The sequence below is a fragment of the Phascolarctos cinereus genome, unplaced genomic scaffold (genome assembly GCF_003287225.1).
Source record: "Phascolarctos cinereus isolate Bilbo 61053 unplaced genomic scaffold, phaCin_HiC Scaffold_4;HRSCAF=312, whole genome shotgun sequence".
Lineage (NCBI taxonomy): Eukaryota > Metazoa > Chordata > Mammalia > Diprotodontia > Phascolarctidae > Phascolarctos > Phascolarctos cinereus.
In genome coordinates this window covers 666,104,154-666,127,761 of record NW_027555847.1, presented here as the reverse complement: position 1 = coordinate 666,127,761, position 23,608 = coordinate 666,104,154, and the positions used below count along the sequence as shown (strand labels likewise).

Here is a 23,608-nt window from a genome sequence, read left to right as displayed (position 1 = left end):
GACTGTCTTATCCCACCAGAAAGGCTCATATTCACAAAACCAATGCTATGATTACAACACAGAATTACATATTAGAGCTGGAATACACAATGTCAGACCTGGCAAGGACCTGAGAACATACAGCGTCAGAGCTGAAGTAACACTCAGAGATCATCTAAGCCAACCCACTTATTTTGCAGAAGAAGAAAATAAAACACATCTTCTTTCACTATTCTTTAAAGTCCCTCAGTCTCCCCTGATCCTCTCTCAGGAACAAACCTAGTCTGCTCACCTCCTATTATGTTTTCTTCTTGATCCACTCTTCTTCCATCATTGCCTCTTAAAGCACTACTTCATCCAACTCTCTCTCCAACAAGATTCCAAATTTAAAATAGTTTGTCCCTTGTCCCAGGATTTCATCAAGTGAAAGATGGCAAATAAAGTAGCAGAAAGGTCAAAATATTCCATGACTTCAATGACATAGATAAATGTCCAATAAAAGGTTGAATATTACAACTCCTACTACCCTCCAAAACTATTTTGTGTTCTCATATAAACTTGAAACATGTAAATGACAAAGAGGGTGAAAACAATGTGTGAGGATGACAGAAAATCAGCTCTAGAAGGGACTCCGTTAATAACAGCTGCATCACTAGGAAACCAGAAATGTCCCTTTTTAACTCTAGCGAATTCATGAATCTGCCATAAACCTATCCACAACTTTTCACACTGTAAACCGCCTCCTTCTTTTGGATAAAACTCCTCTTCTTCGGCTTTCATGACACTACTCTCTCCTACTATTTCTCTTGAACCCCAGTCTTGCATTACTAGCTGGCTGCTAAACATTTCCACCTCAATGTCTTATAAATATCTCCAGCTCCAACATTTCCAAAATGGAGTTTGTTATGCCATGTATTTTCTCTAAACCTATCAATTCTCCCAATTCCATGTTTCTGTTGAGGGGAAAACAATTCTTCCAGTAACTTAGGTTTGCAGTCTCCAAGTATTACTAAACTCTTCATGCTGCCTCAATAACCATATCCAATTAGTTTCCAAGTCTGGTCAATTCTACCTTCACAACATCTCTCATATCTGCCCCTTTCTCTCCACACACGTAGCCACCATCTTAATTCAAACCCTCATCATTTCTCATCTGGATTACTGCATAGCCCAACTGGTATCCCTACTTCCATTTCCCCCCCTACACAATCCATCCTATATACTACTGACTAATCTAAAACACAGCTATGACTTTGTCACTCCCTTCCTCAAAAGTTTTCAGTGGCTTCGTACCGCATCTAAGATAAATAAAATTTTCAGTCTGACATTTCAAATTTTCCATAATCTCTCTAGCTCATACCTATTAGTCTTATTTCATATTAGTTCTCTTCATATGATTTTCCAAGCAAAGTAGAACTAGCTATTCCCTATAAATGACATTCTATCTCCTGCTTCCATGTTTTTCCACAAGTTGTCCCTCACATTTGAAAATACACTCCCTCTTCCTTAATCAGATCCTTAATTTCCTTCAAAACACAGTTCAGGTAACATCTCCTATATGAGGCCTTTCCTAATCCCCTCAAATGTTAGTATCTCTCTCCCCCTTGCAATTACTGGAAATTAGGTAGTGTATTAGAGTATACTTGGAGTCAGAAAGACCTAAGTTTCACTTCTCCTTCAGACATGTAACTAGCTATATGACCCTGGGTAAGTCATTTAATTTTTCTCAGCCTCGGTTTCTTCATCAACAAAAAGGGGTTAATAATGGTACTTATATCATAAGGTTGCTGTGAGGATCAACTGAGATGATTTAAAGCATTCTGCAAACCTTAAAGTGCTATACAAAGTTTAGCTATTACTATTCATCTGTGTACATGTTGTATCCCTGCCCCCTCAGCACCAAATAGAAGGTAAGCTCTTTGAGGGTAGGGATTATTTCATTTCCTTCACCCATTCACCCGATAAATACAATCTCTTGCCAAGGCTTTTAGTTTCTACCTTTACAATTTTTACATGTCCCCTTCTTTCTACTTGCACAACCACCACCCTATTACAGGCTCTCACTACCTCTTGCTTGAACTATTGCAATAGCTTTTTGTTGGTTTCCCTACCTCAAGTCTCTCCTCTTTCTGGTACATCTTTCATTTGGCTGCCAAAGTGATCTTCCTAATGCATAATCTGACCTTGTCACCACATGCACAAGCACGCACGTGTACACACACACACACACACACACACACACACACGCACACACTCTTAATAAACTCCAGGGGCTTCCTATTACCTCTAGGATAACATTCTCAGTTTGGCTTTTAAAACCCTTTACAACCTGGCCCCTTCCTACCTTTCCATTTTTCTAATACTTTATATCCCTCCACATACTCTATAATCCAGCAACATTGGCCTCTTTGCTCTTCCTCATACATGACACTGTGACACTGTCTCCTGATTGTGTCTTTTCACTTGCTAATCCCCATGCCTTGAATGGTCTCTCTCCTCATCTCTACCTCTCATATTTGCTGCCTTCCTTCACGATTTAATTCAAATCCAACCTTCTGTATGAGTTCTTTCTCCCACTGCTGGTGTCTTCCATCTGAGATTACCTTCTTTTTACACTGCATATCTGTTATATATATACATACATATAGTTGTTTGCATGTTTTATCCACCATTAAATTGTGACCTCCTTAAGAGTAAAATATGTATTTTTGGTATTTCTTCCTATATGAAGGGACTAGCCACTGAGCCTAGTTTCCATAAGCATGAATCTGAAGCAATTCACCACATGGAAGAGACTGAGGAACTTGCTTTCTGGGAGAGGAGTGATGACATGCAATGGAAGCACTTTGGAGAGATCTGGAGCATGTGTAGACATTGTGGCAGGTGATTTTGGTCTTCTAATCACATAGTGAATAGCAATCTATTTGATTGGTTATAACCATGAGATTAGAACTGAGGAGTTATTCAAAGTCACTAGTTGGCCCCCTCCTCTCTTGGTTCTGCCCGGCAGCATTCTGGTGAGACAATGTTGTGAAGGGAAAGAAAGGTCTTGGACTTTCACTATTTAAGGACAGCATGTGGCCTGATGAACATAGGAGTTAGTTATTTGTATCAATTTTCTTTCATTTTAGGTGAAGAAGAAGACTATGACCTTGTGAATTTTAGGAGCTCAGGAGGACAAACAACCAATATCCAGAAGTCCAGAAGTCAAATCCATGCTGGATTTTAAAAGAAGCTCATCACTGATCCCATAAGGAATAAGGAGAATGAGCAGCAGGGCTGCTTCTGGATTTGAACTTGGTAAGACCTGTGCTATGTGTAAACTGTGTTAAGTCTGATCTTTTCCCAGAGACCAAGGTAAAGTAAAGCAAATGTGCCCCAAGGTATTGAGTGGGTATGTTGGTATTTCTGTTCTTTCTATATCTTTCAAGTAAATATCCATTTGTAAAAGCTAACTGATGTTAGTTGGCTAAATGAAACCCTTCTAGTCACTGATGGGTAAAAGTGAAGGGATCGCTCTCTGGATAAAGGCATGAGCCAATAGCATTAGTGAAGAAACATCTCAACCCCTCGGGGATGTCTCCAGAATCTTGAGAATGAGATTCAGCTAGGATAGCTCTAGGAGAGTGAAGTCAAAGACATTCAATACATTTGTATCCCCTGCATTAGCACAGTGCCTGACACAAAGTATGTGTGGGATAAGTTCTTTTTGATTTGTTTTTGTAACTCCAGAGCCTCACTGAATGCTCTGAATACAGCTGAAACTTAAGTTGCTTGAAATGAAGTAAATTAAATTTCACGTCCTTGTCCCAATGTACTTTTCCAACCTTATTTCCTATTTCTATTCCTCCCCAAGTCAACTGGCTAGCTCCCCCAGATTGCCTTGCTCATTTCTCTCTTTGCTAATGCGATTTCCCTCACTTAAATGGTGCCCTCAATAACTATCCAAGTCCTATCCAGCCTGCAAAACCCAGATAAAATCCCACTTCCTTTCTTCAGACCTCTTCTGATTATTTTAGCCACAATTAATTTTCTTGCCTTGAGCTCCCATAGCAAATACTATTTGTACCATTCACTTGGCACTTATGATAGATTCCCTACATTAAAGTCCCCCTCCAATGTCTCATCATGGTATAAAAATGATTCTGGATCCTTGTTTTTATACTTCATCATTTTACAATATTCTCTTCCATCCAAATTATTTCCACAAACATATATGTGATCACATCATTCCCCTACTCATCTGGCTCAAGAGGTTTCTTATTGCCTCTAGGATCAAATATAAACTCCACAGATTAGGTGCAATTTTATTTTCCAAACAAAGAACCATCTTCCTTCCCTCCAAAACCATTGAGAAAGACCAAAAGAAAACAAAACAAAAAACAGCACCAAAACCCTTGATACAAAAGCGCACAGTCAAGCAAAACAAATTCCTCCATTAACCATGTCTTCAAAAACGTCTCAGTCTACATTCTGAGTCCATCACCCCTCTATTAAGAGACAGGTAGACAGTTTCATAATGAATTTTGGGGAATCATGGTTGTTTAGTATATTGATCAGAGTTCCTAAAATTTTCAAAGTTGATTGTCTTTACAATATTGCAGTTGTTGTATAAATTGTTCTCCTGGTTCTACTCACTTCACTCTATATCAGTTCATACAAATCTTTCCAGATTCCTCTGAAAGCAACCTCTTTATCACTTCTAATAGCATAATAGTATTCCATTCACATTCATATACTATAATTTATTCATCAATTCCCAAATTAATGGGCATCCCCTCAAGTATACAATTCTTTGCCACTATAAACATAATTGTTATGAATATTTTGTTATATACATGTCCTTTTCCTTTTTTCTTTGATCTCTTTGGGGTACAGATCTAGTAGTGCAGGCCAAAGGGTATGCACAATTCAGTAGTTTTTGGGGGGCATATTTGCAAACTGCTTTCCAGAATGACTGGTACAATTCACAGCTCCACCAATAGTGCATTAATATACCTGTTTTCTTACAGCCCTTCTACCACTTGTCCTTTTTTTTTTTTGTGGTCACTTTGCCACTCAGATGGAAAGGAGATACATCATGACAGTTATTTTAATTTGCATTTCTCAAAGAGTAATTTAGAGCATTTTTTCACATGGCTATCGATAGTTTCGATTTTTTTCCTTTGAAAACTATCTGTTCATAACTTCTTACCTCTACCAATTGAGGGATGATGACTCTTATTCTCAATCAGTTCCCTATAAACCTTAAACATGAGACCCTTATCAGAGAAACTTGCTGCAAAGATTTTTGTCCATTTACTAACTTTTCCTCTAATTTTAGTTACATTGGTTTTGTCTGTGCAAAAACTTTTAATTTTATGTAATCAAAATTGTTCATTTTACCTTCTGTGACTCTATCTCTTATTTGGTCATGAACTCTTCCCCTGTCCATAGATCTGAACGGTGATTCCTTCCTTGCTGTTCTAACTTAAGATATCTTACATCTAAGTCATATACCTATTTGGAAATTATCTAAGCATATGGTGCTTTCCAGTTTTCCCAACAGTTTTTTTAAATAGTATTTGCTATAATCTTCCCACATCTTGCTGATGATAGCTGTGAGATTTTTTTTATACTCTGCATCTTAACCAAAGTTGTTAATTGTTTCAATTAGTTTTTAACTGACTCTCTAGGGTTCTGTAAGTAAACTACCATATCATCTGCAAAAAAAAAATGTCTATTTGCCTATGTTTATTCCCTCAATTTCCTTTTTTCTTGTCTTATTCTTATAATTATCATTTCTAGCACTATACTGAATAATAATGATGATAATGAACATGCTCTTTTTATGCTCAATTTTTCAGGAAAGATCTCTGGTTTATGCCTATTACAGACAATGCTCGTTCTTGGTTTTAGATAGATGCTACTTATTTTATGGAAAGCTCTATTTATTTCCATGCTTTCTGCTGTTTTGTTTTTTGGTGGTGGTGGGTTTTTTTTGTAACAAGAATGGCTACTGCATCTTATCAAAAGTCTTTTCTGTATCTGCTTGCATCTGACCTTTTTGTTGCTCTTCTTATTGATATGAGCTATTATATTTATAGTTTTCTGAATACTGAACAAACTCAGCATTCCTGGTATCAAGCCACCCTGGTAATAACAAATAACCTTTGTGTTATATTGCTATAATCATTTTGTTAATATTTTATTTTAAATGTGTGAATCAATATCCATCAGGAAATGGGTCTATAGTTTTCTTTCTCTGTTTTTGATTGTCCTTGGTTTAAGGCCATACTTGTATCATTCAAGAAATTTGGTAAGACCCCTTATTTTCCTAGTTTTTCAGTTTATACAATATTGGAATTGATTGTTCTTTAAATGTTTCATAGAATTCTCTTGTAACTATGTGATCCTGTGTTTATTTTTCTTTTGGCAGTTCATTTATAGTTTGTTCGATTTCTTTTTCTAAGACTGAGGCAAATCTTCTATCTCTTGTTCTTTTAATCTAGACATTTTAGTAAATCACAAATTTTTTGTAAATTGTAAATTTACATTGTAAATATTCTTCTATTTCATTTAGATTTTCTGTTTTATTTGCATATAATTGGGCAAAATATAGTTCCTAATAATTTCTTTTATTTCTTCTTCATTAGTTTTGAATTCACTGTTTCATTTTCAATAGTTGTCTGGTTTTTGTCTTTCTTATTTTTAAACCTATTTTACTATTTTTTGTTTCTCCCCACCCCCCAAAAAAAATAGCTCCAGGTTTTACTTACTAATGTGATGACTTTTTTTTTCTTTCAATTTCATTCTTTGATTTTCAGAATTTCTGTTTTGGTACTTAATGGGGGGAGGGTTCATTTGTTGATTTTTCAGGTTTGTTTGGTTTTTTTTAATTGCATGCTCAATTCATGGATCTCCTCTTTCTTTATTAATGAAAAGATTTAGAGATATAAATTTCCCCCTAAGTACTGCTTTGGCTACATCCCAAAAATTCTAACATTTTGTCTCATTGTTGTCATCTTAAATGAAATTGTTTCTATGATTTGTTCTTTGATCCACCCAGTTCCTTCCTTACCTCTGATTCAAAGAATTCTTTATTCCCTTCAAGATTCAGTTCAAACCCCACATTCTAGTTATTTAGTATCCAATTACTTTTTAATCATGTTCAGCAGTCTTTCGCTAAATATAATTTTATTATACCATTATCCACTAAAATACATTTAATATTTGTTTCTCTGAATTTGTAAAGTTTTTATACCTGATCTACTTGGCCAATTTTTGTGACAGTGCTATATACTACTGAGAAGTAGATATGTGTGTATGTGCCTGGGTGTGTACATATTTATATGCATAAAACACAATGTTTATACTATATATGTATGCATACATACACATACACATATATTCACACTTTAATAATCTCCATGTCTATCATATCTAAGTTTTCTAAAACTCTATTCAGATCCTTCACTTTTTTGTTGTTGTTTTGGTTAGATTTATCTATTCTGAAAGTAGTTTTATAGTTCCCACTACTATAGTTTTACTATTTTTCCCTGTCATTTTAAGTATTTAGTTGTCACATCATTTGCTATACATATACTGGCTGTTTTTACTAATTCATTGTTTATGGTATTTTTTTAAAGCAAAATGTAGATTCCCTGTAACAGAAGTGATTATTTTTATATTACATTAATAAACAATTATTAAATTAGGATTAAGGGTTTTCCCCCTTTATTTCCTCATTTAGAGACCAGCCCCTGTAAATCATTCAGCCAGAAAGACAAGGCTGATAGATGAGATTGATTTAATCCTAGGGGTACACTCAGTGACTCCACCCAACTAGAAGGCCATGCTTTTGTTTATAATGTAAACAGAAATAGATGAATTCCTGCCCTAATGCATCAAGTCTAAGCCCCTGCAGCCCCCAACTGTGGTTTAGAGTAACCCAGTTCAGGAAGGAGAAAACCAACCAGAGTGGTCTGGGTAGAGATGGATTCCTTTGTCCACATTCTCAGAAGGAGGAGGTGAAGGCTTTCAGCCTACCTCCTCATTTGAAAGTCCATCCCCTCATTAATTGTTCACCAATCAAGGTTGATTTTTACTTTTATACCCCCTTTTCCAAAAGTATTTAAAGCATTCAGTGATCTCCATGATTTTGTCTTTGGTTACTGAGAAAAAGCACTGACCTTCAAGTTATAGATTATCAGCTAGCCTAATTAATAAATTGATTATTAGTTGCTCAGAAACTCTGTCTCTCAGCCTCTTCATTCATCTCACCCATTTATCTCTTTTAACTAGATCTATTTTTGCTGTTGTCTGAGTTCATGATTGCTACGCTTGCCTTTTTCACTTCAGCTGAAGGATAACAGATTTTGCTCCCACTCATTATTTTAACTCAATATGAATCTTTATGTTTCAAGTGTTTTTCTCGTAAATAATATACTGTTGGATTCTCCTTTCTACTCCAGTCTGCTATCCTCTTCCATTTTATGAGGGAGTTCCTCCCATTCACATTCACAGTCATGATCATTGTTTTTTCCTTCCTATTCTCTTATACTTTTCCATCTCTTTGTTTCCTACCCCTTCTTTACAAAAAAGAAGAGGGTGGTGAGAGAAGAATGAGCTCAGTACCTATACTTAGAGTTACAGTTTTGGGGTCATCTTCTGCTTCTATTCTTTTTCCCTTACCTAGAGACCAATAACAGGTTTTTATCCTTCATTTTCTTTTAAGTTCCTTTTTGAAATTCATCTACCTTGGAATCTGCTTTGCTTAAGACTAATCTCTTCCTTAGTCTATCCTCCCTTTAATTCCCCTATTCATCTAAGTGAAATGTATTTCAATACACAATTCTATGTGTGTGTACTCTTTTCTCCTTTGACCAGTTCAGATGAGAGTAAGCTTCAAGTGTCATCCATTCTCCCATTAGTCTTTCCTCCTTGTTTGTACAGACCTCTACCTATTCACCCTGATTATGTAAAATAATTTTCCTCAAACTACCTCTCTCAATTCTCATCCCTCCCCCCAATGCATTGTTCTTCCTCTTCCTTTCCATTACTGTCTTCAGAGCATCAAAACATACCAGAATCACTCCTAGGCCCTCTGTTTAATTACATTCTCTCTGTGAGTGCTGATGTTAGAGCTGACATGTATCATCTCCCCATACTAAAATGTAACCAGTTTATCCTTGTTTAGTCCCTTATAATTGCTCGTTCATGTTTTTTTTTTAATGCACCTCTAAACTCCTGTTTGTATTTCAAAATTTCTACCCAGCTCTAGTCTTTTAATCAGGAATGCTTAGAAATCTTTTATTTCATTAAAGATCCATTTTCTCCCCTATAGGATTATACTCAGTTTTTCTGGGTAAGTTATTCTTGGATGTAAGTCTATATCCTTTGCCTTCTGGGATATCATGTTCTAAGCTCTCCACTTGTCTACAGTAGTGGCTGCTAAAGCGTGTGTAATCATGACTCTAACTCATTGGTACTTGAATTCTTTCTTTCTGACTGTTTGAAGAATTTTTCCTGTGTACTGTAAGCTCTGGATGTTGACTATGATGTTCCTAGGAGTTTTCATTTTGCGGTTTCTTTTAGGGATTCTATCCCTACTTTTTGATTCTATAAGATGTGGGCAATTTTATAATTTATTAAAATATAATAACCATGCTATTTTTTTCTTGTCATGGCTTTAAAGTAGTCCAATGAGTCTTAAATTATCTCTCCTCTCCAATCTAGTTTCTAAGTCAGTTGTTTTGCTGTGAGATACCTTACATTTTCTTCTATTTTTTCAGTCTTTTGACTTTGTTTTAATATTTCTTATTGTCTCATGAAGCCATTATCTTCTATTTGGCATATTCTAACTTTTAGGGAGTTTGTTGCTTGGATACAATTTTGTACTTCTTGTGCCAAGCTTATTAGCTTAAATCTCTTTCCAATTCTTTCTTCCATAACTCTCATTTTTTTCCCTAATTTTCCCCTCTAGTGCTCTCATTTCATTTATAAAACCATTTTAAACTCTTAAAAAAAACAACTCATGCTTCATCTCTTTCAGGAATTCTAGTTGAATTTGTGCCCAAGTTATATTCTTCTCAGAGGCTTTGCTTATAGATGTTTTGGAGTTATTCTTCTTTTGCATTTGTGTGTTGAGCATTCCTGTCACCATCATAGTTTTTTATGGAGGAATTTTTTTTTTGCTTGCTCATTCTTTCAGCCTACTCCTGACTTGAGACTTTGTTAGGGCTCGGCTCTGTACACTTCTGAGGGGAACATCTGAGTTGAGTTTTTGTCCTCTTGGGTTCTGCTGCTTTCTTAAGGTATTAAGCGTTGTATTATTCCATAATTTCAAGGACAGCTCAGGTTCTAGATCTGCAAGTTTTCAGTGCTCACTAAGTAGTCTGATCCAGGGCAAAGTCTGATTGCTGCTTCCCCTGATCTGAGCTCTGCAACTTCCTGACCTTGATTTGGATCTGTGGAACACTCATTTTAGCTTACCTCTGGTTGGAAGTCCCAGTAGACTGTTGCTGGACTCTGCCAGTATTAGCCACCTGGAAAGTCCTACAAGTTTACTGTGACAGACTTGCAGACTCCTCTATGGTCTGGGATTCCTTCTTTGGTTATTTCACTGCAGGCTTCAGACTGGGACATAGCCTGGAACTAAGACTCCAATCTGCTCCTGTGGTCAGAGCCACATAGCTGCTGTTTGCTTCTGAATTTGCTCCTGGCTCAGTACACAGACTAGGGAATATCCCCGAGCTTCCAGTCAAAGAAAAAAATACTGCAAGCATCCAGAAAAAAAAATCAAGTATCAAGGACACATGGGGATAGGAAGGGGAGGGGAGCGATCACACACGATTTAGCAGCCACAACTATAAAGGGTTAGAGTACAACACTCTAGAAAGCAAAGGATATGTTAGAAAACAAACCTGAAAACTCAGTAAATAAATACTACCCCTAGGCACAGGTTCCCTCTTCAGTCTAGTTTCGATCTGTGACCCAGAATTGGATAGTAAACCACAGATGCCAGGTGGTACTTGTTCCTGCATTCTGCCCAAAGTTGGGATCTTCCAGTATGAGTCTAGGACCTCTTCTTGCCCTGGTATTGTCTTAGTCCTCTTTCAGTTCTTTCATGCTAGAATGCTCCCCGCCAGATATCAAGCCCATCCCCAGTATCTGCAGAACTTCCTGTCTCACTGATCTTTTCCCTCTGGATTTCCTGATCAGGACTCAGTCTGTTTTCTAAATCTTCCTAGAGGAGTTGTGTTGGTTGATTTTGTCTGTACTTCTTGTTATTTTGCTATCTTGACTCCACCAACTGATTAGCTTTTAAGTCCTTCACAAACTGACTCAAATTTACCTTTCCAGCTTCTTTATACATTATTCTATGCCACCCTTACCCCCGTGCCACCTCCCCACTCTGATCCATTTAAACTGGCTCCCTCATTATTCTCATACATATGTTCATTTCTGTCTTTATCTCTTTGAACTACATCTATAATACCTGGGATGCACTCCTTCCTACCTCTGGTTCATAGAATCTTTTGCTTCCTTCAAGAGTTCAAGCATCACCTTCCACATGAAGCCTTTCCTGATCCCCCAACTGCTAGTGCCCTCCTTCTCTAACTACTTTGTATTTATTCTCTGTATATTTAATCTGCACATACATATATATGCAACCACAAACATATATATACATATATAAACATATACTGATATGTATACATATATGCAGACATACATATATGCCGGCATATATGTTTTTATATATGAGCATATATATGTGTGTATGTGTGTGTATGTGTATGCATATAAGTGTGTATGTATAAAAGTTTCCCTTGTTAGTATGCAAGCTTCTTGAGGATAAGGATTGTTTCATTCTTTGTATTTCTATCCAAAAATATTAGAATACTGTAGATGCTTAATACATGTTCATTGATTGATTTACAATAAAGAAAAACAGCTAAGTAATATCAACTGACAAAATGACCATATATGATGTTCATGCAACATTCCATACCTGCAGTTTCCTTCTCTGCCAAAAAGAAGTTTATTTCATTTTCTGTTCTCGGGACCATGAGTGATCATCATAGTTAATCTGAGCTCAGCTGTCTTTTAGTGATGTTTTCATTTATATTATTATAGTCATTAAGTGTATTAGTCTCTCTGTTCTGCTTTCTGTATCATTTAATAGAAGTTCTTATATATTTCTTTGAATTCTTCACATTTATAGTTCCTTGCAGTGCAATAATGTCATATTTATAGATCACAATTTGTTCAACTATTAATCAATGGACACCCACTTCGTATTTTAATTATTTGTTACCCTTAAATGTGACATTAATAATATTTTGATATATATTGGTCTTTTCTTCCTTTCTTCCTTTCTTTCTTTCTTTCTTTCTTTCTTTCTTTCTTTCTTTCTTTCTTTCTTTCTTTCTTCCTTCCTTCCTTCCTTCCTTCCTTTCCTTCTTTTTCTTTCCTTCTTTCCTTTTCTCTTCTTTCTTTCTTTTTTTCTTTCTTTCTTTTTTCTTTTTCTTTCTTTCTTTCTTTCTTTCTTTCTTCCTTCCTTTCTTTCTTTCGTGTTTTGCTAGGCAATAGGGTTAAGTGACTTGTCCAGTGTCACACAGCTAGTAAGTGACTCCAGGGCCCATGCTCTATCCACTGCACCACCTAGTTGCCCTGGACCTTTATTTCTTAACTTGATTTCTTTAGCGTATACTCTCAGTAGGGTATGAACAGTCTAATGACTCTTGCTGCAGGCCTGAATTGTTTCCCAAAACAGGTGGACCAACAAATTTATAGCTTCACCAACAATGTATTAATATATAACTTCCTAGAGCTCCTCCAACATTGGTTATTTCCATCTTCTATCATCTTTGTTAATTTGAGTGAGTTAAGTGTAAGCTGAAACTTTACAACTGTTTTAATTTGCATTTTCTTTATTATTAGTGATTTAGAACATTTTATAAATATGGTTGATGATTTATTTGCATTTTTCTTTTGCAAACTGTGTCTTCATTCTTTTGAGCATTTGCCTATTCAATAAGAGCTCACAGTCTTCTCTGTGTCAATTCTCTAAAAATACTTAAGATTAAACTTTCTTCAGATTGAGTTGAAATTTTTCCCACTCAATAACTTCTCTACTCTAGCCACAATTATCTCATTTGTGCAAAAGTTTAATAATTTCACCTAATCAAAACGAACAAGGCAGATTCAGTAAATTGAAGGGAAAATATTTTATCTTTAAGATCACCTCTATTCCTTGTTTAGTTAAGAATTCCCTTCCTAGGGGCAGCTAGGTGGTGCAGTAGACAGAGCTCTGACCTTAGAGTCAGGAGGACCTGAGTTCAAATCCAGTCTCAGACAAAACACTTGGCACTTTTACTAGCCATGTGACCCCAGGCAAGTCACTTAACCCCAATTGCCTCACCAAAAAAAAAAAAATTTTCCCTCTTTGCCATAGTTATGAAAGATATGTTCTTCCACTTTCCTCTTATTTAGATAGCATATTCATTTGGAATATTTTTGGAATGTGGCATAAAATGCTGGTTTAAACTTTTTTATTTTTAAAAACCAAACTACGGTTCCTTTCCAGTTTTTCCGACAATTTTTACTGAAGAGGTGCTTTCCCCCAGTAGTTTAATTTCATGGATTTATGAAACACCGGGCTATGCTCAAGTGTTCTTGGATCTGATCTAATCTGTTTCATTGATACGCTAAAAAAATTTTTTTTACCATAACAAGTAGTTTTAATTACTAATACTTCACAACATAATTTCAGGTCCGATAATGATGTACTTCATCCATTCTCATTGTTTTTCATCATTTCCTTTGAGATTTAGCTTTTATTTCTCCAAATGAATGTTCTTATTTTATATGTAGTTTTATGTATAAGTCCAATTTGGTAGTCTGGATTATTATAATACTAAATCTATAAATTAATGTACAAAGCATTTTTATCATATTGACATGACCTAATTAAGTTTTCCTTTATTTCTATAATGTTTTAATATAATATAGTTATATAATTATAAAATATTTCTTATAGAAATAAAGGAAAATTAATATATCATATCATACAATATGACACTGTTGTATTATATAAGCATTTATAAATTATATAAATCCTGAGTGTATCTTGGTAGGTTAATTTCCAGATATTTTATGCATTTTCTTGTTATTCTGAATGGAATTTTTCTATCGTTTTTTCCTTAGTTTTGTTAGTACTCTATAGAAATGCTAATTTGGGTATGTGGGTGTTTAAGTGTGGGTGTGTGTGACATTATTTTGTATCCTGCTACTTTACTAAAGCTATTAATAATCTCAGTTCTTTTCACAATCATGGTTAGGAAGAAAATTCTTAACTTTATACTTAGTGGGAAAGCTCCTCTCTTTCTCTATTGCTAACAATGTTAAAATCTTGATTTTAGACAAATACTCGTGATCATTGTAAAGAAAGATCCTTTCTTCTAAATGATTTTTACGGTTCTTAACATGAATAAATATGATACATTTTCAAAATCTTTTTATCCATTAAGTGATATCATCATGTATTTATTGATATGATTCAATATGCTGTTTTAAGTAATGGGACACTGGCCAATGAGTCCAATCCTTACAAGCATATGCAGAGAGCCACTGATATAACTCCTTACTTAGAAGAAGCTGGGGATCCTGCTGAGAGGAGTCAGTTTCTACCCAGACATTAAAGGGTACAACTAACCCACCAACTGACATTAAATGATTGTGGTGAATTGTCTTTAAAGTCCTTTTCCCCACCCCCTCCAGTGTCGGGAGCTATTTTGTAAACAGGTAAGTTGCCCAATCTCTCCACAAAAAGCTATGAAATAGCTTTCCATCAGTCAGCTGACTTGTATGTGATAAACTTCAAGATTTCTCAGCAAAACTGTGACCTTTTGAATGTTTTGACAGGAAACTTGGAAATCATGCTGTTATTTATTTCTTTCACCATTTTTCTGGGTTGAAATCATAGTTAGGTGGTAAGCTTCCTTCAGGGCAGCTAGGTGGCACAGTAGGGTGCCAGACCCAGAGACAGGATGACTCATCTTCCTGAGATCAAATCTGGCCTCAGACACTTCTGAATGACCCTAGACAAGTCACTGAAGCCTGTTTGCCTCAGTTTCTTCATTGGTAAAATAAGCTGGAGAAGAAAATGGCAAACCACTCCAGCATCTCTGCTAAGAAAACCTTAAATGGGGTCATGAAGAGTCAGACATGACTGAAATATCTGAACAACCAGTTTCCCTCATCTTCTCTCTCAAACAAAAGATATACTGGCTTTAACTGTCTGCAGTCTCTCCAGCTTCACAGATACCAAAACACTAGTTAATAGGCAGCCATGGATCATATCCAAACACCAGAAGTCAGGGTGTAAAGCTGGTGAAATCATTCCTGGTGGAGTTGTAGGCATGTAATAGTTAAGTCACTTGTTGGCACCACTAACATTTTTGTTTAGTCTCATTGTCCCTGTTCATTAGTGAGCAACTGAAATGTTCAGATTATGGGTCCTCTTGAAGGTAGAAAGGTGTTGTTCTAAGACTTTATGCCAGAAAAAGTTAGCATCTCTCAGAGCAGAATACTTTCAAAATCTCTGCTTTGGCTTGAATGGATCCTGTCAGAAAGTCCATACAACTAAGAAAAACTTCTCCCACAATATTTTAGCAACCATAGAAGCTTTCTGGTTCCTGGTTGGGTACACCTGTGCATGCACTATGTGGTTAGTCATCACCAAAATGTGATTTGTGTCCTTAGTATCTCCTTCTAGAGAGAGGTAGTCAATGGAGATAAGACACAAAGGTTTGCTAATACTCATGTTCTCCAAATATACAGCATCAGCTGGTACTTTGTATAGAAGTCTAACATTTCTTGGTAGCATCTATAACCATTTCAGCCCAATAAAACTGGTTTATTATTAGCTCTGGGGTCCTTTCTTGACTTATAAGTCCAAAGTCTTCAGGTAAAGGTTTTTTAAAAAGGGGACTTTAATTTGGGTAGCACCAACTGCTTCCTGATACCATATTTGAGATTAGTAATAATTTGGTACCATATTCCAATACTCAGGTTCAATTTCTGTCATTGTCTCAACAGGAAAGTGCCTTCATGGGGCTGCCCTTGAGTCTTTTACCATAAATATCTCACTTCTTCACTTATATCATTGCACACAGTCCATATCAGCCATCTTTTCTCTTTGTTAGTCATCCACAGGCAGAAAGACCATAGAAGGTTGTGTTTTAATGCATCAAGGTTCACATAAACTGCTGGTATGTTAGGGAAGTTAAACACTTTCAGCTGTATTATCATTAGCTTATAATCTTAGTCCACAGGTGTCACACACAGCTATTACTGCTTCTTTAGATATGACCACAGCTTCAGTACCATATGACCTTTGGGACAGGGCACCTGTATCCACATTAGTCTTCCCTGTCTAGTAAAATATGTTTAATTCATAGTTGGCTAGTGCTGTTACCCATCTCTGGCAGATAGGATCTAACTTGACACAGGTCAGAATGTGTCAGGGTATTGTTGTCAGTCCACACCTGCAACTTAACTCCATACACAATCTTTGAATTTCTCAATTACTTTCCACTTCAAAGATAGGAACTCCACCTTACACATGTAACGTGTGTCTTGCTGTTAGTCAAGCCTGTACTGGTAATGTAACTGGTTTCATGTACTCAACACTCTTGGCGCAGCCTTCCAAATTCTCCAAACTAGCATCAGTATGCAGGGCAAAAGGCTTGCATGGGTCTGGATTGGCCAACATTACTGTATGTGTGAGGCAACTGATCAAGTCCTTGAAAACTTGCTCACCTATGTCTATCAGTCTCCAAAAGGCTTCATTGATTTTAAAATAATTTTGTATTTCCTATCCTTCTGCTTCTTCAAATATATATATGCTTAAGTAATGTCATTCAATAGCTTAGCAACAGCAACATAATCTAAAAAACATTCAATAATAATTTCCAAATCCTACAAAAGACCTTAGGTCACTAAAGTTCTTGCTCATATTGCCTTAGCTGCATCCAACAAATTTTGGTATGTTGTCTCATTGTTGTTATTATCTTTAACAAATTACCGTTTCTATGATTTGTACTTTGACCCAAATATTCTTTAGGATTAGCTTATTTAGTTTCCAATTAATTTTTAATCTATGCTTTAAGAGCCCCATATTAAATATATTTTATTGCCTTATGGCACAAAAAAGGCATACTTAATATTTCTGCTTTTCAGCATTTGTTGGTGAGATTTTTAATGCCCTAATACATGGTCATTTTTTTGTAAAGGTGCCACAAGACAGCTGAGAAATAGATATATTCCTTTTTATTTACATTCAAATTAATTTTTTCATACATGTTAAGTCAGGGTTGCTTTTCTCTTCTCTGAGTCTGTGTTCACACCTTACTGAAAGGCAATGTGATCCACAAACTTAATTGAACCTCTATAAAACTGGCACTTTATCAATTGAAAATTTTAGATCATTTTCCTCCAGCTGATCCAACACTTTCAAAGTCTTTCCTCACTTTCTTCCAAGGTCTTCCCAAAGTGAAGAATCAAGACTTACACCTAAGTTGTGGGTCTGAGTGACTGAGAAGATAATGGTGCCCTCAACCATAATTAGGAGTCTGGGAAGAAAGATAATGAGTTCTGTTTTGGACATGGGATCTTAGATTTAAAGCAGGAAGAGACCATAGAGGTTATCAAGTCCATTATTGTTATCCTGGTTTTGCTTATTTCACACTGTAGCAGTTCCTTTAAGTCTTCACAGGTTTCACTGAAACTATTTAATCATTTCTTATGGCAAAGTAGAATTCACTTGCATTCATGTATCACTCATGCAGTCATTCCCCAACTGATGAGCACCCCTTTAGTTACCAGTTCTTTGCTACTACAAAAAGAGGTGGTATAAATATTTTTGTGCACAAGTGTCTTTTTCTTCTTTCTTTGATCTTTTTGGGGCATAAGCCTAGGAGTGGTATGACTTGGTATGTACAGTTTAAAAACTTTTTCAACATACCTCCAAATTGCTTTCCAGAAAGACCATACTAATTCACAGCTCCACAACTATACATTAATGTGCCTATTTTTCCAAAGCCCCTAAAGCATCTGTCATTTTCTTTTCTTGTCACTTTTGCCAAAGTGAAACCAACCTCTTCATTTTCCAGCTGAGCAAACTGAAGCAGAAAGAAGTTAAGGATCACTCTACTAGAAGGGCCTGATATGAAATTTGAACCCAGGGCTTTCTGAATCCCAATTCAGGGCCTTCTCCACTCACTACACCTCTCAAGTTGCCTCTCTTTCTTAGTCTGAAGCGCCTATGGAACCCTGGTTCAAGATGATGTGTGATTGCTGCTCAGGGAAGAGCCTAGGGCTGGATCTACAGATCTAGGGGATAATTTGCATAGAGATGATAAGTGAACCCATAGAAGCTGAAGTAGATCACCAAGTGAGATACTATAGAGCAAAAACGGAAGAGGTCCCTATCATTTTTTCATTTCTTTAAGGAAATTTTGTAATTGTATCTATACACATCTAGAGCATGCTTTGGTAAATTTACTTTAAGATATGTTAAATTTTTTGTAGTTATTTTGAATTGGACTTCTCTTCCCATTATTCCCTCTTGTATTTCTTTAGTGCTACGTGAACAGGTTGCTGATTTTTGTTTGTTGCCTTATATTTTTTGGTAGTTTCTGATAACTTTTTATTTCCTATCTATTCTCTATGGATTCACTTTACTTTTTTATTTTGATAATCTGATTTTTCTTTTTTGATCAAGTTAGCTAATCAATCGATAAGTATTTATTAAATGCTGAATACATGTCAGACACTGGGGACACAAACACAAAAGTGGAATAGTCCCTGCCCTCAAAGAGCTTACATTCTACTTGGGGGACACATTTACAAATGAATACTATATAGGCATACAATACATACATACATATATATATATATATATATATATATATATGTTTAGCTATACAGATATATAGAAACATACATATATGTGATAGGTAATATCTATCATATATATGCATACACACATATATCATGTGAAATGTGAAGGTACTCAAAACTAGGGGAATCAGAAAAAAGCCTCAAAGATGATGGTACCTAGGACTGAAAGAAGACACAGTTTCTAAGAGCTGACAGTGAAGAGGGAGGATATCCCAGGTACAAGGGACACTCAAAAGTATAGGAGTGGAAAAGTGAATGCTGTGTACAGGGAAAAGGAAATAAGCCAGTTTGAATTACAACATGGAGTGACAAAAAAAATAAAGTTAAAGTAGTCTGCAAAGGTCAGTTGGAGCCAAATTGTTCAGGGGTTTAAATGCCAAATAGAGAAGTATATATTTTATGCTGAAGAAAATAGGCAGCCACTAAAGTTTCTTCAGAAGGGGAGTAACATGGACAGATCTGTTTTTTAGGAGTACCAATTTGGTATCTGTGTGCAGAGCAGAGAGGTAAAGAGATTGAAAAGATTCACTCTCAGCTATGTTAGGAGAACAATTAGTAGGCTACTATCCAGAGAATAGTCCAGATAAAAGATGGTGAGAGCTTTAACTAGGCTGATCATGAAGTGCATAGAAAGGAAACAAACACTGAAGAGACAGAATCAACAAGATATGGGAACTGATTAGATATGATTAGGGAGAGATGACTTCTAGGTTATGCACCTTGATGACTGAAAACATGATGGTGTTCTTCAAAGAAATAAGGAAATAAAGAAAAGGAGTGGGTTTAGGGGAAGAGATAAAGAGTTCAGTTATAGACATAGTCTATTGATTTTGTTAGTCTTGAAAAAGTTTAGTTCTATTTATCACTTCTAGATCTTTTCATTTTTAATTTTTCTATTTCTGCCTTGGTTTTAAGATTTCTTCTTTTGCTTCTGGATTTGTTGATTTATTTTCTAAGGTATTTTTTTTAATTGCATGATTCATCAACATCCTGTTTTCCATTTTGTGATATATGCTTTCAGAGATATAATTTTCTCTCTGTAATGCTCAAGTTGCATTAAAACTTTTTTGTATGTTGTTTCATCATCATTCTTGGTAACAGTTATTTACTATTTCTATGATTTGTCCTCTTGATTAACTTATTATTCAAGATGTCTTTACTTATTCTTTATTTAGACCTGTATCATTTGCTTATATTCTCAGTATCAATATCAACTTTATTACATTATGGTCAGTAAATGCTATGTTTATTTTTTCTACCATTATTCATTTATTTATAACTTTTATTTTTACTCTGATTCATGATTTATTTTTATAAAGTTATTATGATATTGATAATATGCATATTCTTTAACATGATCATTGAGAGGATACCATAAGCTGTTCAAATATAATTTTTCCAATATCATTAAAGTCTATTTTTAATCTTTTAGATTTCTGTAATTCTGAAAGAGAAACATTAAACTCTCCTATAAAACAAATGCGTCACTATCCGTCTTTTTGCAATTCAACTATGTTTTTCCTTTACACATTTTGCTAATCTGCCAAATATGAGTTTCATTGTCATATGACAAATGCAAGGCAATTAATTGATACCTTTGGTACAAGGTGCTTAATAAATCCTCACAATGTCAAGAGAAGTCATAAAGGCCCCTAGCACAAGAGTGACTCTGTTGTGGATCTATGAGTAGACACGGACAAGATAGGTTGTGATCTTCATCAATGGAGAGAATACACATATAAATGAGATTACAGATTCACCTGAGTATTTGAGAACTTTCATTGTTTATTGTAGTTTTCTTGCTTATCTCTCTTCACACAATGCACTTATATTCTTGATATATGAAATCATAATTGCAACTTTTGCTTTTTTGAATTATGTAAATATAAATGCCTCTGTTTAGTATTTAAAACTCTTCATAACCTGGCCCCTTACTTACTTACCTATTAAATTTCACCAAACACTGTCTGGTCCTATTTGCTGCTGATCTTACCCAATACTTTTATCTCCTGTCCTGGTCCACTGCATAGACTGTAACCAATGCTTGGAATGCTCTTGCTCCTCACCTCCACTTCTAAAAATCACTGGTTTCCTTCAACATGGATCAAATGTGCATCTACAATGGCCTTTTCTGATGCTCCTGAACCAAGGAAGATGAGGGCGAATGCCTTCCCCTCTAGAATTAACTTGTGACTACTTTGTATCTATCTTATAGGTGACTATTTATACATATGTTGTCTTCCCCATCAGAACATAGGTTCTTAAAGTAAGAACAATATTGTAAGATGATCAGCTGTGAATGGCTTAGCTATCATTAGCAATATAATGATCCAAGACAACTCTGAAGGACTTATGATGAAAAATGTTATCCATCCCCAAAGAACTGATGCTGTCTGAATGCAGAGTGAAGTAATTTTTTTTTTACTTTCTTTATTTTTCTTGAGGTTTTTTTTTTTGGCCTATGTTTTCTTTCACAACATGACTAAATATGGAAATGTTTTACATAACTACACATGTATAACCTACACAGAATTGCTTACCTTCTCAATGAAAGGAGTGAGGAGGGAAGAAGGGAGAGAATTTGGAACTCAAAATTTTAAAAATGAATACTAAAATTGTTTTTACATGTAACTAGTGAAAAATAAAATGCTAAATAACATTTTTAAAAGGAATATTAAAAAATAAAGGCAAGGAGGTAGGAAAAAAGGATATAAGTTCTCTGAGGGCAAGGATAGCTTTTAATTTTTTTTCTTTTTTCGGTATCCTCAGTACTTAGCATAATACGTGGAACATAGTAAATAAGAACTTAATAAATACTAATTAATTAATTGACTGGATTGCCTGATGCAAAATAAATTTTGTTCTAGCTCCTTGTTTTCACTCTACATGTATATTTATTTTCACTCTAGATATCTTTATCTCCACTGAAACAGCTTTCTATAAAGTTACCAATCTCTAAATTTTGTCATTTTTCATTCTTCTTAGCCTCTCTGCAGCATTTAACTCTGTTGACTACTCACTCTTGAATACTCCCCTGCTCTATGACACTTTTCTCTTTTTGTTCACCTTCTACCTGTCTGACCATTTCTCACTATCTGTTGTTGGTTCAGAATCATTCACATCATGCCCCTAAATCTGAGCATTCCCTAAGGCTCTGTCCTGGACCCCTTCCTGTTCTCTCTCTATACTTTCTCTCCCATCAACTTCCATGAATGTAATCACCTTAGTGAAAATGACTATGAAATCTATATATCCAGTCCTAGTTTCTTTCCTAAGTTCAGTAGTACATCTACAGGAGATTTCAAAATGTGTGTTTCATCGGCATCTGAAACTCTACATGTCCAAAACTTAGCTCATTATCTTTCCCTCAAACCCTTAACATCTTCCCTTTTTCTGTCAAGGGCACCACCATTATTCTAGTTACCTAGATTCACAACCTTAGCATTATCCTTCATTCATCTCTCCCTCACACTACATAGCCAATTAATTACCAAACATTATCTTTCTACCCCTACAACACTTTAACCATCTGTTCCCTCTTGTTTATTCATATGGTCACTACTCTAATTCCAGCTCTCATTACCTCTTAGCTAGTCTACTGAAATAACCTCCTAATTGGTCTCAAGTCTCTCCCCTCTCCAATCCCTTCTCCATAAAGCTACTAAAGTTGAGTTTCCTAAACTGCAGGACTAGCCATGTCACTCCTTTACTCAATAAGCTTCAATGGCTCCTTATTGACTCTAAGATAAAATAAAAGTTCCTTTGTTTGGCCTTTAAAATATTCCACAATCTAGTCTTAACCTACCTTTCCAATTATATAATATGATACACCTTTTCACACATTCTCTGGTCTAGCCAAACCACTTTTCTTTTTGTTCCTCACATATGATACTCTATCTCCTACTTCCATGCCATTGCATTAGGTCTTCCCCATACCTGGAATTCATACCCTCCACTCCTTGGCCTCTCAAGAAATCTTCTATCTCTTTCAAAACTCTGCTTGAGTAACACTTTTTATATTAAAACTTTCCAATTTTTGCAGCTGTTAGCACCATTCCAAGCTAAAATTTTACCTTGTATTTATTTTATATAGGCTTGTTTAAACACCTATTATTTCCCCCAAATGAATATAAGCTCCTCAAGGACAGGAACTACTGTTATATTTTTGTCTCTGTATCACTTGCTCCAAACACAGCATCTGACCCATATATTAGGTGCTTCATTAATGATGGAAGGAAGGAATGAAGGAAGCAATTAAACTTTATTAAGTGCCTACTCTGTGCCAAATACTATACTAAGAGCTTAACAAATATCTCATATGGTCCTCACAACAACCCTGGGAGTTAGGTGCTATTATCCCCATTTTACATTTGGAGAAACTGAAGGAAGTAGAGGTATACTGACTTGCCCAGAACCATATAGCTAGTGTCTGAGGTCAGATTTTCATTCAGGTGTTCCTAACTCCAGGCCCAGTGTTCTATCCACTGAGCCACCTAGCTGCCTCAATCAATAGGCAAGTAATCAGTATTTTAAAACATGCTTCTTACATGCAGTAGTTGTTGGTGGGGGTTTTTTTAATCCATCTTTTCATTCTTCCATTTAAGAGTTTAATCCATTCACATTCAAGTTTATAACTGTTACATTTGTGTTTTTCTCTATTTAGTTCTCTTTTATCTTA

The 23,608-nt window shown here is 35.6% G+C and overlaps 1 protein-coding gene across 2 annotated transcripts in view; it reads right to left on the bottom strand.

Annotated features, from left to right (window-relative positions):
* Nucleotides 1-23,608, bottom strand: part of ZFR2 (zinc finger RNA binding protein 2) — a 131,274-nt gene that overhangs the window by 32,548 nt on the left and 75,118 nt on the right. The gene's annotated exons all lie outside the window — the stretch shown is intronic.